Here is an 18,245-nt window from a genome sequence, read left to right on the forward strand (position 1 = left end):
TGTATTCTCTCACAGTTCTGGAGGCTAGAAGTCCAAGATCAAGGTGTCGGCAGGATTGGTTCCTTTTGAGGGCTGTGAGGGAGAATCTGCTCCTTGCCTCTCCCCCAGCTTCTGGTGGTTTGCTGGCCCTGATCTCTGCCTTCACCCTCACACGGCGTTTTCCCTGTGCAGCTCTATTTCCAAATTTCCCCTTTATATAAGGACACCAGTCATACTGGATTAGGGCCCACCCTAATGACCTCATTTTACCTTGTCTATCTCTGTAAAGGCTGTGTCTCCAAATAAGGTTATATTCTGAGAGTCTGGAGGTTAAGACTTCATATGAATTTGGGGGCGGGGGGCGGTGGAGGGGGACAAAATTCAACCTGTAACATGAGATAATAATAATATAAACTTGTTGGAGGAGAGGTTTGAAGCTCAATGCAAATTACTGTTCAGGCTAAGCGCCCCTGCCTGACCATGAGGACCACATTACAGCCCACTGAGACAGTCCTGGCTGTACATGGACTCCCATAAGGAGTTTTCATAAAATGTCGATGCCTAGGCCACATCCGGAGATTCTGGTGTAACTGGTCTGGGGTGGGGTCCTGGCTTGGGGATTTTTTATAAGCTCCCAGGTGATGCTGACAGGCAGGTGGGATGTGTACTAAACCTGTGGATCCATGGGCCCCACTGCCTCATCAACAAACCCACGTTTTGTTGGCATAGCTGCCAGGGCCCTCCCCAAACCTGGGCTGCTCAGGCAGGGCCAGTGGAGGCAGACAATGGAACAAAGAGGCTTTGTTCCGGCCCACACCCCAGGGTGGAGCCTGTGTACCTGGGCCTGTGAGCCAGGCCTTGGCTGTGGGAGAACTGGGAATTACAAAGTTACCGCTTTCCCGCCCACTGCCCCCAGGAAGTCCCTATTGGGAGGCCTGTGACAGGAAAGGAGATGGAGCCTTCCGGGCCTTGTGATTTTAAGGTGAAACCTGGAAGAGGTCAGAGCAGGGGATGGCGAAAGGGGAGGAGGGGAGGGCAGACCCCCAGAAGGGGAGAGAGAAAGACTGTGTGAGGCAACAGGGCGTGGTGTGGCATTCAAATCCCAGCCTCATCACCTACCGGCAGTGCCATCTTTCACAAGTGGAAAGCTTTTCTAAGCCTCAGCTTTCACATCTGTAAAATGGGGATTGTAGATATAATAACTAAATCGTGTGTGTGTGTGTGTGTGTGTGTGTGTGTGTGTGGTGGTGGTGGTGCTATTGTGAGAAGAAACATCAGAACTGGCCAAAACAGTCCTTTACCTTAGTTTCAGTCCTATCCTCTGTCCACGAGTTGAGTCCACCTCTCTGTTCAGCACCGCCCCACCCCCACTGGGGACATGGGCCTGGGGTCCCACCGTCCACCCTGCGAGGAGCAGGTCGCTTGTGGTTTCACACCTGGCTTTTCCCACAAGACTGAGGACCTAGAGGGAGGGGCCTGGGGCTTGTGCTTCTGTGTCCTGGACCGAAGGCTTATGCTCACCAACAGCAGGTCCCTTCTGAGAACCCCAGCTCCGTGGAGATAAGCATCTCTATAGGTTCTCAAGAAGTACCACACAGAAGCGACAGCCCATTTTGTGTGACGTCTGCCACACACTGTTCCAACAGGTGCTGGGAGGGTTTGGCTGAGGGACGAACAGACGGACATAGGAGCAGCATTTCCCGGCAGGTCCGCCCCACCATGGTCTCTGTTTACACAAGACCCTGTTCACTGAGCAGCTGTGCTCTTCTTTCCACATGCACTCCCCTCCTTGGCTCGCCACAAAAACCTTCTGGGGCGGCTGCTTTGCAGATGAGGAGACAGAGCTTGTAGGAGGCGGGCACTTGTCCCAGCATGTCTATACCGCAGGCCACTCCCGCCCTACCCTCTGCCGGGCACAGGGCCCCGGGAATACCATCCTGTCCCTGCAGGCCCAGCACTGTACCACTCTGTCTGGGCCTGGCTCTGACCTCCCACCAGCCTGGGAGCCTGCGGAAGGAGGACCCGGTTCCACACAGACAGCCCAGCACAGGGCCCGGTACAGACAAAGGTTCATTAAGCACAGGAGTGAATGGATGCACTGAAGCATGGATGAGAGAAAGCTAGGACCTCTGTCCTCGAGGGGCCTGTGGCCTGGTGGACAAGCACACAAGATACTCAGGGAGCAGAGGACCTTGGGAAGCACTGGCTTCCCCCTCCGCACACAGGGAACTGCTCACCCAGACTCCTGGTCCAACTGAGGGGAGGCCAGAGGTTGATAACAGAGAAGAAGGGGCTTTCGGTATCACGAGAGAAAGTGCCCCACTATGCACTCCTTTTGTACAAGCAGAAAGCAGAGTCCAGGAGGGGCAGGGACGTGGCCAAGGCCACAGCTAGTCAACGGCAGAGAATTTTCAGGGTCCAGTTTCCCGGCTCCCTGTTGGCTGGCGTCCTCTCCTTCATGCCTCATTGCCATGGTTGTACCATAATTATCGTAATCATTACATGCAACCTAGCCATTTAGGAAGTGTCCTTGAGGGGCTGGCCTGTGCCAATGTGGGAACAATACCAGCCATTCCTGGGTGCACCCCACTTGACCCAGGAAGCGTGGCCCACACCCACCTCCTTTACTCTCACAGCAAACAGTGAGACACAGCGTGCTTCCTGGTGTGTGAATGAGCAGCTGAAGCTCAGAGGCAGAGCACTTATGCTCCTGGGGGCACATGGCCAAGAAAAAGAAAAAAACAGCCCAGAGTTTAGGATGATTGAAAAGTCCTGGAGAGGGAGGGTGGTGATGGTGGCACAACAGTGGATGTACTTAATGCCTCTGAATTGTGGCTAAAAAGGGTTAAAATGGTGAATTCTATATTATGTACATTTTACTGCAATTTGAAAAAAAATGGCCAAGGTGGTGTTTGTACCTGGGTCCATGGGGCACCACACTTGGGGTCCTTTCCCTTCTGCAGGGTGGGGAAATTTCAGCCACTCAGGACACTCTGGTAACCCAGGCTGTGCTCTACCTCCCTCTTCAGCAAATCTTTTCCTGGTTTCCACTCCATGCCAGGGCCCTGGCTGGGTGCTGGTGACACAGAGATGAGGCCCAGCCCTCCAAGAGCTCAGCACAGAGGCCAATCCAGGACATAGAGCAGCCCAGCCAGGGGCAGGCTGGGGACTACCATGCATCTGCAGGCCTCCGGGCTGGGCTGGGAACAAAAGATGAACCCACCAGGGTAAATAAGATGTTCAAAAATGCAGCGGGGGCTTCCCTGGTGGCGCAGTGGTTGAGAATCCGCCTGCCGATGCAGGAGACACGGGTTCGTGCCCTGGTCCGGGAAGATCCCACATGCCGCGGAGCAACTGGGCCCGTGAGCCATGGCCGCTGAGCCTGCGCGTCCGGAGCCTGTGCTCGGCAACGGGAGAGGCCACAACAGTGAGAGGCCCGCATACCGCAAAAAAAAAAAAAAAAAATGCAGCGGTACACAGCCAGGCCAGGGAGGACCATTCAGTTGGCCCCATGGCCAGGACTCCGAGAAAGGAGATGAGGCCTGGGGTGAGGTCCCCAACCTCAGGGCAAGACAAGGAGCCTGAGCATAGGGGCCTGCAAACCTAGATTTGAGCCCAGCTCTGCCCCTCACCTGTGGCAGGTCATTTCCACGCCGAGCCTCAATTTCCTCAGGGCGAGACCCGCTTCACCTGAGGCTTGTGAGCATTGTACTCATGCACGTACATTGCCCAACTCTAAACTGAATCTTCCTGCCCTCCTCTGCCCCTCACCCTAACCCGCATCCCCTGTCTTAGCTTTGAGACCCCCTGAGCAGAAGACAGCAGGGGGTTTTGAGCAGCTCTAGCTCCGGTCCCCTGTTCCAGGACTGGTTATGGGCACCCCCCCACCCGGCCCCAGCTTGGCTGCTCATATGTGCCGGGGGTCCTTCCCTGATGTGCGTTTATTTCATCCTCTAGTGAGGTGGGGATTATTAACATCTATTCTACAGAAAAGGAAACTGGGGCTCAGAGAGCAACTTCCTCAGTGTGTCAGGGCTGCCTGACTCCCAAACCCTGGCCTTCTCACTCTCCATCTGTTTGGGTCACCTGCAGCGGACCCTGGGCCCTGAAGGCCACTCTGCCCTCCATCCTTCTCCCACACTTCATTCTGGGAGATGGACTCAGCCGTGCACCTCGGCCTGGACCTGCGCAAATTTCCCACAGCCCTCCTGTGTGGCTGTACTAACCAAGCACACCTGCAGAGGCCCCAGCCCACCTAGACGGACACCGCTAGTGACTGGGTGCTGCTGGGTCCTTAATTGCCCCCTCTGGGGAGTGAATCTCAAGGGGAGGGACTTGGTCCGTCCTTGCCATGCCATTTCCTGAGTGTATGGCATGTACTCTGGGCTCCATAAACATTTGAGTGAATAAAGGAGGAATGACCCAGTGCAATATCCGTGGCGCCTACAGCCCACACTGTCTGTGCGGGACCATGCCACCCCCAGAGCCAGAGCCAGGGCCCTGCCCCAGAGGAGCGACCAGAACAATGTCTGCAGCTGGGTTCCCCCTGTGGGGGAGAAAATGCAGGCCTGGAGCAGGTTCGGAGGAAGGGCAGGAGGCTGAGGCGAAACCACAACTAGGGAGGATGATTAGAAGAGGTGGGGTGGCAGGGTGTGATCCTGGAGAAGACTCCAGAGGGCCCATCCATCCATTCATTCATTCATTCACTAATTTGTTCAACAAACTTTCCTGAGCAGTCTCCCCAGCCACACTGTGCAGGACTCTGGAGCACAGAGAGGAAGCCAGCCCATGCCCGCCCCTGGGAGCTCCCAGAGCCCTCCCAACACTGCTGTGCGTGGAGCCTGGGCTGGGCCAGGGATCCTAGACCAAATCACCTGGCTGACACGCTACAGGGATTGGGCGAGGGGCCCAGTGATGCCCGTAATTAAGATTAAGCAGCCAGTGGATGGTGACAGCACCATAGAGCTGGGGAACATGAGGAAGAACATGGACAAGGCAAGATATCTGCATGGGACACGTGGAATTTGAGGTGCTGTTCAGGCATCAGGGGGCCTTCAAAGAGGACGAGAGAGGTGGTCAGGAGACCCACGGAAGGCTCCAGGCCAGGGGCAGAGCCTTGGGGATTGTTGCGGTAGAGCGGCCTTTGATGCCCCTTGCAGATGAGGGGTCGAGCGAGCGTGGGGAGAAGAGTTGACAACCCTGCCTAGGAGGAAGCCCCTCCCCCAGGGGAGACCAGGCCACTTCCTCCCTCCGCCTGGAGCGTGGTGGATAAGGGCCGGCCTCCAGCCTTGAGGCAGTGGGGCCTTCCTGCTCAGCAGCATGCGAAGGAAATAACTTTATTAGCTTGTGGATGAAAAACAGGAAATGTATGCTGTGACTCGGGCACCAGCCGAGTTTCACTCACATCTAGTTTCTAGGAAACAGTTATGTGGCCTCAGACTAGTGGGGCTTTCTCAGCCAAGTCTTTCTGGAAACGCCATGCTTTTCTCAGGAAAAACCATGTCCTGTAGGCCCCCCAGACTGAGGGGTAATAGTGAGAAGAGACCTCATTTCCCTTCCCAGTCCCCTACCCCCAGCAGGCCACGAGAGACCTGAGGTTGACAATGGCTGGTTTCCTGAGCACCTACTATGTGCTATACAGTAGAAATAAGTTGAATACATCAGTCATCACAACAGCAAGATGAAGATTGTTAAAGTAAGTTAAAAAAAAATAGCTGTAAGAACACAGACAATTCAAAGGATGGATGAGACAAGTATTAACTAAAAGATATCTGGTGTAGCCACATTAATATCTGAGTAAACAAACTTCAAGACAGAAACATTACGAGAGATAAAGTGGGCCATCAAAAAATGATTGAAGCTTCAATTAACCAGGAAGATATAAAACTCTTTAATTCATACACACATAAAAACATAGCTTCAAAAAAGACATATATAGTAGGAGATCTATTAGGATTTGTTAGATCATGTAAAAAAAATCATCAGTAAGACTTTAGTGGCCTAATGCTTGCACTTAGAATCCTGCATCCAATGAGTGGACAATAAACCCAATTTTAAAGCACATATAGACCACCTTTGCCTACTGATAATAGACTGGGCTATAAAACAAGTATCAATAAATTCCAAAGAATCACATAAGCCGTGTTCTCTGACCACAGTGTTCAACATTAGAACAATCTATAAATGAATTGCTTTTATTAACAGATTAAAGGAAAAATTAGAATTATATCAATAAATTAAATATACAGAAAACATTTATAAAAGTCAACATCCATTCACGGTTAAAATAAAACTCTTAGCAATTAGTAACATAAACTTTCTAAACCTGATATCTACCCAAAAAACCTACAGAAAACATTTTACTAAATTCTGAAACGTTAGAAGTATTTCTTTTAAAAACAGGAATAAGATAAAAAAGAGTACTTATTGCCGTTTCTATTCAACATTACACTAAAAGTTCCAGAAAACACAATAAGACAAAAGACAAATAAAATTATAAGGATCAAAAAGGAAGAAACAAAACTGTGTTATGATTTAATATGATTTTCTACCTAGAAAAGCAAAATAATCTAAAGTCAAATTATTAGACTTAATAAGAGAGTTTAGCAATTTGTCTGATGTAAAATCAATATACAAAAGTAAATTGCATTTTTATATACTACCATTTTTTCATTTTCTCAGTTAGAAAATACACTTTAAAAAGGATATGACTTGTACTCACAATGAAAATATGCAATACCTTGGAATAAATCTAACAAAAATTGTGTAAGACTTAATAAAACTTCATTGAAAGACATTAGAGGAGACTTAAATAAACAGAGGTGTACACCACATTCATAAATAAAAAGCCTCGCTATCTTGAAGATGTCAGTTCTCTCCAAATTGACCTGTAGATTCAATGCAATCCCAATCAAAATTCCCAGTAAACTTTTTCATGGGAAAGAACTCAATTTGCTTGTATTTTCTCCTGTTTCCTCATGATTAGATGCATACAGAAAAATAAAGGTCCAAGACAGGCTCCCACTGACCAAATATGGGGTCATCTGAACCTCATAGTAATGACACATCTATTGAAATACATAAAGATCAGTGAATCCATAATAATACTTGTACTTATCATAACTAGACTTAACATGGTGATCAGTTTGAAATGTATAGAAATATTGAATCACTAGGTTGTGTAACAGGAACTAACATAGTGTTGTAGGTCAGTTATACTTCAAAACCAAACAAACAAACTCATAGAAAAAGAGATCAAATTTGTGGTAACCAGAAGTGGGGGATGGGGGAGAAGGAGTTGGATGAAAGCAGTCAAAACGTACAAACTTCCAGTTACGGGATAAATAATACTAGGGATGTAATGTACAACACAATAAATACAATTAACACTTCTCTCTGTTATATGTGAAAGTTGTTACAGTAAATCTTTTTTTTGGCCTCACCCCGAGGCTTGTGGTATCTTAGTTTCCCAACCAGGGATCAAGTCCAGACCCTGGCAGTGAAAGTGCCAAGTTCTAACCACTGGACCACCAGGGAATTCCCTAGAGTAAATCTTAAGAGTTTTCATCACAAGAAAAAAATTTTTTTTTCTATTTCTTTAATTAGTTTTCTATATGAGATGACGACTATTCACTAAACTTATGGTGATAATCACTTCATGCTATATGTAAATCAAAACATTATGCTATATACCTTAAACCTCAGAAGAACTGTATGTCAATAAAACTGGAAGAAAAAAAATCTTACTGATCACCTTTGGAGGATGCTAGAAAACGAACTCATTGTTTTTTAAAGGCTTTTAAAAAAATTTATTTATTTTTATTTATTTATTTTTGGCTGTGTTGGGTCTTCGTTTCTGTGCGAGGGCTTTCCCTAGTTGCGGCGAGCGGGGGCCACTCTTCATCGCAGGGCACGGGCCTCTGTCGCGGCCTCGCTTGCTGCGGAGCACAGGCTCCAGACGCGCGGGCTCAGTAGTTGTGGCTCAAGGGCCCAGTTGCCCCGTGGCATGTGGGATCTTCCCAGACCAGGCCTCGAACCCGTGTCCCCTTCATTGGCAGGCAGATTCTCAACCACTGCGTCACCAGGGAAGCCCGAAAACGAACTCATTATTATGAAAGCTGACAAGTAAAGGGAAAGACTCATTTATCCTGACTTGCTATTTAAACTGTACCTCAAAGAAATGAACTCCTGTATCTGATGAAAAGGAAGTTTTTAGTTTTGTTTAGAATAAAGGAATTCTAGCTAATAAACAAAGAAAGAATAATAGAATTAGAATGTCGCCGTTTTGCATTTCCTTAGAAAATGCCTGATTACAGGATAGGGACAGGAAAAGTACAAGATGTGCCTGGAAGATCTTGTTGTGCCAGAAAGCACGGAAGTATTCAAGAATGACGGGGACTTTTCAAAAGGATACACAACCCAGCTTGAAGGGACTGGTCAAGTTAGGGATAATTTGAGCACAAAACTAAATACTGATAGTAAGAATTATAGCCCATTGAATAAAACAGAAAACCATAAGTCCATACTGATATAAACAAACGAATAAATTGAAAGGTTGATGAGGAATGAGACATTTGCACAGTTTCAAAGTATCTCTATAAAATCACAAAGGAGAAGGGAATAACTTCACCATGGAGAAGACTGGCAGACATCACCTTAATCCTCATCAATAAAGGGACCAGTCAAAATCACACACCATCTGAAGACCCCACGAGAAAACCACAGTGTCACTTCCGTGCTATTCCTGCTAACGATGAATAATCGTAAGGAAACATCAGACAAATTCCTACTGAGGGAGATCTAGAAAATCACTCCCAAAATGTCAAAGTCTTAAAAGTCAAAAGTTGAGGAACTTTTCCAGACTGAAGGAGAGTAAAGAGACATGACAGCTAACTACAGTGCGTGTGCCTGAGCTGGGTCCTCGGCTATACAAGACACTATTGGGGCAACTGGTCACTTGAATGAGGTCTGAGGAGTAAACGGTAGCAATGACTCCGTTAGCCTCCTGGTGTTGATGGTTGTACTGTAGCTACAGAGGAGATGGTCTTTGTTTGTAGAAAACATTCAGACTCGGAGGGTGATGGGAAACCAGGTCCACAACTCACTCTGCAAACGTTCACGGGAAGGAAAGTTCTTTGTAACGTACTTGCCACTTTTCTGTTCCTGATTGTTTCAAAATTAAAAAGAAAAGTATAAGAGGCAGAATCAAAGGCAATGTCTGGATCTTATTTTGGATCCTTGTTCAAGCAAATATATATATTTAGAGAGAATATACATATACATGAATATATATATTGAATATACATATTATATATTATATATGTACATAAGCATAATACATATGTAAAAAGACAACCAGTAAAATTTGATACATGAGATATTTGATTATATTAGAAAATCATTAATTTTTAAGGTGTGAAACTGTTTATCTTTTGGGAAGACTTGCTGAAGTATCTACAGTTGAAATTATATGAGGTTTGGCGTCTGCTTCAGATTAACTTGGGGTTGGGAGTCTAGATGGAGCACAGTTTACTGTATCTGTCTAGTTCTCTTTTTGAAAACGCCGTGTGCTGGTGACTGTGATCCCACAGTTGATGTGCCCCAGGGCTAGTAAGAATGTAAATGGCTCTAATCTTCTTGGAGGGTAATTTGTTTAGTGAAGTAGAATTTTTTTTAATGATCTGTTGAAAACATCAATGCACCTCAAAGAATTGATTGACTAGATTAGAGTACTTCTCGAAAATGGGGTACTCTGTGGGCATTTTTTTAAATGGGGCCGTTCTATTTTTTGTTCTTTGTCTACCATTCTGACGATGACTGCTGGGTTCAGGTCCCCGGCTGGGGAATCGTAGCTGCAGCAACTGCAGCCACAGGCCTTCCTCTGCCCGATTCAGCTGGTTGTCAGTTCTATATTTATGAAATATATAAAGTATATTCAAGTATATATGAAAATATACTTGACATATTTCTAAGTGAAAAAGTCAAATGACAGAATAGTATATGAAGAAAGATTCCATCATAATGCAGACAAATACATTGTATGTATGTTGGTATCTACACTTAAAAATTTTTATAAGGATATATCCCAAACTCTCAAACCCTCACTATACAAATAGCTATATAAATTTCTCTGTTATACAAATTTTAAAGTAAATCATTCAGATTAATAGTGATACTAGTATTATTTTAAGAGAGCTTTAATACAAATGGGTGGGGCTAAGAAATTTTTAAATGACCTTTGAAAAGTACCCTAAAATATAACAAAGACATTTCAGAAGAAGAAGAAGATGTGGATGGGGAAGTTTTGCTTTACCAGATATTAAGACTTACCCTAAATCTCCAGCAATTAAGACTGTAAAGTATTGCTGCAGAGGCAGATAAGAGACAGAGACAGTACTCCAGAGCAATAAAGGTTGCTGAGCGGTTGCTTATCTATATTTTAAAAACAAAACTGTTTTGTTTTGTGCCCTACCTCACACCCTACACAGAAATCAATTTTAGATGGGTTAAAGATGCATGTGGATAAATTTGACAACATTAAAACTAAGACTTTCTGTTCTTTAAAATATACCATAAAGAATATGAAAAGACTAAGCCTCTAACTAGGAAACATATTTGCAAAATACATAACAAATTTATCAGTAGGCCAACCTATCTTTCTATTTTTATATCTATATAAACATTTATGACTTCCCAAAAAGCAATAAGAAAGAGACAGATATCTGCACAGAATGTCCATCCACTCCTTCACATGTACACCCTGTGATGTGGCCCTCACTCCTTGGAAGCAGCCCCTCCTGAAGCCTCACTCTGGCTGGGAGTTCTTCCCCTCGTAGAGCTGAGACTTGAGCTCTGCTCTCCCACAGGTTCCAGTCTGCCTGCTTCCTGAGGAGGCCAAGGGGGACACCAGGCAGACCTCAGCTATGGGAGAGTCTACCAGGGCCGCCATAACAAAGGACCTCAAACCGGATGGCTTAAAACAACAGAAATGTATTGTCTCACAGTTCCAGAGACTAGAACTATAAAATCTTGGTGCTGGCAGTCATGGTCCCTCCAAAGCCTCCAGAGGAGGAGACTTCCTTGCCTCTCACAGCTTCTGGTAGCCCCAGACATTCCTTGGCTTATGGCAGCATAACTCCAACCTCTGCCTTCGTCTTCATGTAGCAGTATTCCCTCTCCTTACAGGGACACTAGTCATATTGGACTAGGGCCTACCCTAACTACCTCATCTTAACTTGTTTACATCTGTTAAGACCTTATTACCAAATAAGGTCACATTGGCAGGTATGAGGGTTACGACTTCAACAGATCTTCTCTGGGGACACAATTCAACCCATAACCATACCAGCCTCATTTCTGTCTTCCTGATCAGGTCTTGGTGTCCCAGGGCCTGGGGTTCCCACAGCCAGAGGAAGAAAGGGAGAGCTCTGTGCACGAGTGAGTCCGAAGCTCATGCAATCCACCCATCAGCCTCCCCGTGGGCCCTACCAGAGCCAGCATTATGCAAAGAATGGTCTTAGAGCCACGTAATGTACAATTCAGTCCTAGGTCTACCATTTGCTGGTCGTGAAACCTTGAACTGGTCATGCCCATTCTGAGCCTCAGTTTCTTCATCTGTAAAATGGGAAGTGACAATATACCCCTCAAAGGCTTGTCGTGAGGGTCAAATGGGATCACGTTTGTGGGAGTTCCTGCTATGTACCAGACCCACGGTTGACTCTCAGTAAATATCAGTGCTCTCTCCCCCAGGTTCCAAGAACTCCTCAAGGAGAGAGGAAGCCCCGCCATGCCACCCAGTGGCTTGTAAGCCATCGAAGGCAGAGTCATGTCATATACTTGAACCCCCCTAGCATGGTCTCTGCAGCCATCCAGTAGTGTCACCATGTCTGGGGTGAGTGACCCCTGGGAAAGGGCAGTCTGACACCAAGAGAAAGCTAGTCACCGCTGGGAAAGTTGTGGGAGTCTCTACACTCATGTCACGAAGCAAAGTCTTGACCCTTAAGAAAGGAGCTAAAAGGAGAGAAACGCGACTTCTCAGTGGGCGGCCAGGCCTGTTCTCGTTCCCTTTCCCCCTCTTTGGAGTCTGGCCCCATTGAGATCTGGGAATGTTTATTTTTTTTGGTGGGAAAACAGAGTAGGATAAAATATTTCCTTGCGTCTGGAGAGCTATTTTGAGCCGGGCCAGCCTGGTGATGCTCCTGGTGATGGACGCTGGCTGACCCGGGCTGGGCCCCGGCCTTCCGGCCTCTCTCCCTCCCAAGCCCCAGACTCCTGGCAGCAACACAGCTTATGGGAGCCTGGGTTCCAATTCCTGCCCAGTGACTCATACCATGGTGGTCTTGGGGAAGCCTTTGGTACTCCTTTCACCTAATCTCCCAAAGGGGAGACTGAGACCTGTACTGCCCCCTCCTGGGGATTTTGACAGGGGAACTCAGACTGTGGGTACAAACGTGCCATAGAAATATTTAGGGGGTAGACCAAAAGGACTGCCGCGTGGCCTGTCCAGCTCAAGATCCCAGAAGTAGAAGGGAGCTTACTGGAGGCTCCTCGGACCTCCTCTGACCTCCACACATTTAGCTGTGCCCCTTCCACGCATCTCCACTCAGTGACCACACTATACTTCTGGAGAGCCAATCTGATCTGGTCCCAGATTTGCCTAATTCTTACCAGCTCCCACTGTTCATAGAAAAAAGTCCCCCTCCATCCAAGGTCTGCAGGCCACACCGAGGCTGGACACCCCTCCTCCGCCGGCCCCAGCCTCCTCTTTCTTTGTGCTCTGAAACCAGGCTGGCCTCTATCCACTCTTCAAACTGCTGACAAGTCACCCAGGAGTTTCACAAGCTTCACCTTCTTTCATCCTCACCATGACCTTCAGGCAAGTGTGCCTTTCAGGGCCAAGGGTTGGGAGGAAGAGATGTTTGCAAATATGCCTGACACACAATAGGACCTTAATAAATGTTGGGTTTCTTCCTTCCTTCTGAACACACACCCTCTGTTTTGTTTTTTTGTTTTTTTTTAACAAAACCCCAATGGCATCACATAAATCTCACTCCAGCAGCTGCTGCTGTTGGGCGGGCATGGGGGCAGGAAAGCCCAGGTGGGCCCACACCCGCGGCAGGAGCCAGGCCCCGGGACACGAGGCTCCCAGGAGCCCTGCTCGCTAATGCTTCCCGGCCTTCGCCTTAGAGCTGGGAAGCTGTGCAACAAGCTCCTCACATCCTCAGCAGAGACGGGGCTCTGTCTCCTATGAAAGGCTGGAGGAGGGTCTTCCTGAGGCAAGGCCCAGTGGGAGGGAGGAGCAAATTGAGACTTCTTGATCCTGAAGGTGAAGCAGGAGCGGGTGGAGAGGAGAGTCCCAGAGAAGGGAGGAAGCGCTCCCCAGGAGGAGTTTCAGAAACCTCTGGACAGCCCGGGGTCGGGGTGCTGGGGTGAAGGGAATGAGGCATCTTGAAGCTCCAGCCACTTACCGAAGGCCAGAGCCGGAAGCCATTAGGGCTCCTCCAGCCTCTTGTTCTTAAAAGGTGGTCCAAGGGCCAGCAGCATCAGCAGATTCTGGAAACTTGTTAGAAACGCAGTCTCTCAGGCCCCGCCCCCGACCTGCTGAATCAGAATCTGCCTGTTAGCAAGATCCCAGTGATTCACAAGCACATGAAAGTCTAAGAAGCACTGTTCTTGGTGATGACCCCATTTTACACTAACGAATGGCCTTGGGACTTCCCTGGTGGTGCAGTGGTTAAGATTCCACCTGCCAGTGCAGGGGACACGGGTTTGAGCCCTGTTCCGGGAAGATCCCACATGCCGTGGAGCAACTAAGCCCGTGTGCCACAACTACGGAGCCTGCGTTCTAGAGCCCGCTAGCCACAACTACTGAACCCACGTGCCACAACTACTGAAGCTGGCACGCCTAGAGCCCATGCTCCGCAACAAAAGAAGCCACCGCAATGAGAAGACTGCAGACCGCAACAAAGAGTAGCCCCCGCTGACCGAAACTAGAGAAAGCCCGAGCACAGCAACTAAGACCCAATGTAGCCAAAACTAACTAACTAACCAACTAAATTTATTTTTTTTAAAAAAAGAATGGCTTTGAGAGGAGAAATCCTCTCCCAGTTTCCCACAGCAAGTCAGTGACAGCCTAAGCCCAGAGCCCAGCACTCCTGGCCTCATCCCAGGTCCTTGGACTAGTTCTGCCTCATCCTGGCCTCCCATGCAGGAAGCTTTCCTTCCTACCTGAGTGTGTTCAGGACAGAAAGGACTGAAACTGGGGTAGAAGAGCCCTGGTTGGGAAGACAGGGACCTGGAGTCTGATCCAGGCTCTGTTAACAGCTCAAGGTGTAATCTGTGCTCTTGGGGCCTCAGTTTCCCCTGTGGTTCTCTGAGATGGGCTGGAGTAGGCAATTCAACCGGGTAGTGCAAACAACCATATTCATTTTCTCACAGCTGCCTGGTGAGGCAGGCAGGTCAAGAAATACCATCCCTGTTCTACAGATGGGGAGACCGAGGCCCAGTAGGCAGTGGCTTCTCCGAGTCTGCCAGTCCTGGCTGCCTTGCACCCTGCCTAGCCCAGGCGACCCTGAAACATGCCCCTCGAGCCAGCCTTCCTCTCTAATGGTTCTTTCAGCTCCTGTCAGTTATCAGGAGCCCTGGCTCGGCTGACAGCCAGAGTGTCTGCTGCTGATGCTTGGATGCCCACATTCCTGGGCTGTGACAGGGAGCGCACCCGGAGCCCAGGCTGGGGGCACCCGGAGGGGTTCCACTTGGCTGCAAGCCCTGGGGCCCGGCTGTCTGGGGAGTGTCAGGAAGCAAAGAACTTTCTCTCCTTCTCACTGATGGGGGCAGGGGGAGATGTCTCTAGAGGCTGATATGGCAGGAGCTGGATAGGGTGCAGGCTCAGCCGGGCCCTGAGGCAACACCCGGCCCTACGGAGGACGGACAGAGCGGAGCGGCTGGGGTGGGGGAGTGCGGAGGCAGGAAGTGTGAGGGGGCAGGAATGAGGCTAGGGGTCAGTGGCTGATCAAAGGAGAGCCATCTCAGCTGCAAGACTGAAAGACCTCAGGCTAGAAAGCCAGACCTAGGTGGATTTGTGTCCAAGCTCTGACATTTCTTAGCTGTGTGACTAGGGGTGAGGCTCCCACCACCTCTGACCCTCAGTTTCTTCATCCTTAAAGTCCTTAACACAGCCTGGTACATCCACAGCAAGCTTGCAGTGAAGCCCTTCTGAATGAAGCCAGAGACACTCAGGGTTCAGTCTCAGACTGGAATTGCATTTAGGAAGTGCACCTAAACAGATAAAGCCAACAGAATAATTTATCCTTCTTTTTTAAAAAAAAAGTCATTTTAAACATTATTCAAGTTTAATATAGAGGACAAACTAGTGGTTACCAGTGGCGAGAGGGAAGAGGGGAGGGGATTAAGAAGTTTAAACTATTATGTGTAAAATAAGCTACAAGGATATATTGTACAACTCAGGGAATATAGTCAATATTTTATGATAACAAAAGAATTATTCAAGTTTATTAAACAAATTTTTAAGGTCTTATAAGATGTTCGACTTTCATCAGCTTCAAGTGTTATGTTGCTCCCAAATTTTGCATAGAACAACTTTTGAATCTAACACTCACTGAATTGATTGCAGTCTGGATTCTAAGGCATCAATTTCTTCTTGTAAATTTTTCTTTGCTTCTTCTAACATTTCTTGTGCTCATTGTTGAGAATGGTTAATGAAAACATCGCCAATTTTAAATCATTTTGATATCATTAAGCAGTCATCACCTGCAAGCATGATGTCCCCACAAGCATCTTCCAGATTTCGAAGTTGTTTCTTTTTTACTTCTATTTCTTCCTTCAGTTCTGGGATTCTACTTGTATTCTGTGCAAATGTGTCTTTTGTTTGTCTTCAAAAGTAACATTGGGCTTCCCTGGTGGCGCAGTGGTTGAGAATCCGCCTGCCGATGCAGGGGACATGGGTTCGAGCCCCGGTCCGTGAAGATCCCACATGCCGTGGAGTGGCTGGGTCCGTGAGCCATGGCCGCTGAGCCTGCGCGTCCGGAGCCTGTGCTCCGCAACGGGAGAGGCCACAACAGTGAGAGGCCCGCATACCGAAAAAAAAAAAAAGAAAAAAAAGAAAAAAAAAAAAAAAGTAACATTGACATCTTCTGCAGCCACCTTCTTCATAGTGGCTGCCATCTTGGTAGAATAATCCATTCTTTACTTGATTCCGTTGAAAAGAAAAATGAATCTAAAAACACTCCATGCAATGCTCTCAGAATCCATTTTCTTCTCCTGTCCACTTCTATCCTCTGCTTAGTTTGGCTGCTCTCACCTCAAAGGCCCTGAAAACTTCTCCAACCCCAAACTATTCAGCTTTCTCATTTCCCTCACCTCACTCCCAGTACTTTATTATGTGGATTAACTTGGCCTCTTGTCCAGCAATAGGGAAAATAAAGGGGAAAACTGCAGGATCCCTCATAGGATTCTCTTTGGCAGGATGGGATCCTGTGTAGTGACCCCTGTCCCATTCCAATTACTACTATTATTTAAAGCTGTGACAGGACAAAAATGATTAACATATGAGTATTCAAGAGCTTGTCCTAAACCCTGCCCACTAAAAAGACTACATTTTCCCTTCAGTTTCTGCCCATCCTCACCTGTAAGGAGGGGCTTGTAATGCCAGGTAGAATCTTTTACTTTGGGAATGGAGAACAGAGTTGGAGGGAAAGCAGAGAGGAACCAGATCAGAGGGCAGCACGGAGGAGGAGGGACTTGGCAAAAGAAGTTAAACCTATTTACTTTCTTAAGAATACAGGAGGGAGGTTTCACTACTGCCCAAGATGTAGAAAGCTGGAAGGAGTCGTGGCCCCATCCTCACAAGAAAAAGTCAGATAAACTACAGATAAGATTATAAAGAGGCAGCTATGGGAGTGAGGATGTGCAGGAGAGGTGCTAGAGGAAAGGTACACAGTACTGTCCCCCTGCCAAGACCCTTCTCTCATCTGGAACAAAACCCTTAAGCTACTTGGGCAAAGGTAGGGAACATTTTTGTCCCTAGGGGCACAGGCAAGATCCCACTGCTGATGAAAGGAGGATAAAAGAAAATTCCCTCTACCCTGATACAGGGCAGAAAACTGTCCCAGGCCCAGAAGCCTGAACTAATACCACTGCTAGAGGTCCCCTCCTGCTGGAGGAGGGCAGGAAATCCTATCCAGTGCAAGCCTCACCAGAAATATAAGGCAGAGACTGGCTTCCATGGGGAGGAGGGGCAGGAATGCTGAGAAAGCCCCACCTCTGAGGCCCAGGCACACAGGTCCAGCCTAAGACTCAGCCAGGAACATGACAAAGAGAACATCTCCCCACTCACTGATCCAGACGTTGGGACTATCAGAGGAGGACTTTAAAATACTTAAAAGTAATATATTATAGAATCTAGTGGAAAAGGTGGACAACACACAAGAACAGATGGAAGAATTTCAGCAAAGAGATGGAAACTCAGATTGAGTCTAGTGGAAATCCTAGAAATAAAAATCACAGTATCAGAGATGACAAACTCCTTCCGTGGCTCATCAGTAGACTGAAAATGGCTGAGGGGTGATTCAGTGAACATAGACCAATAGAAATTACCTAAACTAAAACACAAAGAAAACAAGAGTGAGAAAAAACAAACAAGCAAAACAGAGAACTCAAGAGCTGTGAGATAATATCAAACAATCTAACGTAAGTGTAATTGGAGCCCCAGAAAGGGGAGAGAGAGTGAGAGCAAGAGCGAGGGTCCTTTTGTTGTTCAAGAGGAGGGTAAAGATATTAACTACATTGGATTTTGGTAAATTCATGATGCTTTTTTAATGTCTAAAGAAACCACTAAGAAGACAAAAACAGAGCGTATATCTTTTTTTTTTTTTGTGGTACACGGGCCTCTCACTGTTGCTGCCTCCCCCATTGCGGAGCGCAGGCTCCGGACGCGCAGGCTCAGCGGCCACGGCTCACGGGCCCAGCCGCTCCGCGGCACGTGGGATCTTCCCAGACCGGGGCACGAACCCGTGTTCCTTGCATCGGCAGGCGGACTCTCAACCACTGCGCCACCAGGGAAGCCCCCAGAGCGTATATTTTGATATGATTCCAATTTTCTTAAATTTTCTGAGGCTTGATTTGTGACCCAAGACGTGATCTATCCTGGAGAATGTTCTGTGCGCACTTGAGAAGAAAGTGTAATCTGCTGTTTTGGGATGGAATGTCCTATAAATGTCAATTAAATCTATCTGGTCTATTGTGTCATT

The 18,245-nt window shown here is 47.5% G+C and overlaps 1 pseudogene; it reads right to left on the bottom strand.

Annotated features, from left to right (window-relative positions):
* Positions 1-14,865: 14,865 nt before the first annotated feature.
* LOC131760309 (prefoldin subunit 4 pseudogene) lies at positions 14,866-16,161 on the bottom strand (annotated as a pseudogene).
* Positions 16,162-18,245: the final 2,084 nt, after the last annotated feature.

This window comes from Kogia breviceps, chromosome 7, assembly GCF_026419965.1.
Source record: "Kogia breviceps isolate mKogBre1 chromosome 7, mKogBre1 haplotype 1, whole genome shotgun sequence".
NCBI lineage: Eukaryota > Metazoa > Chordata > Mammalia > Artiodactyla > Physeteridae > Kogia > Kogia breviceps.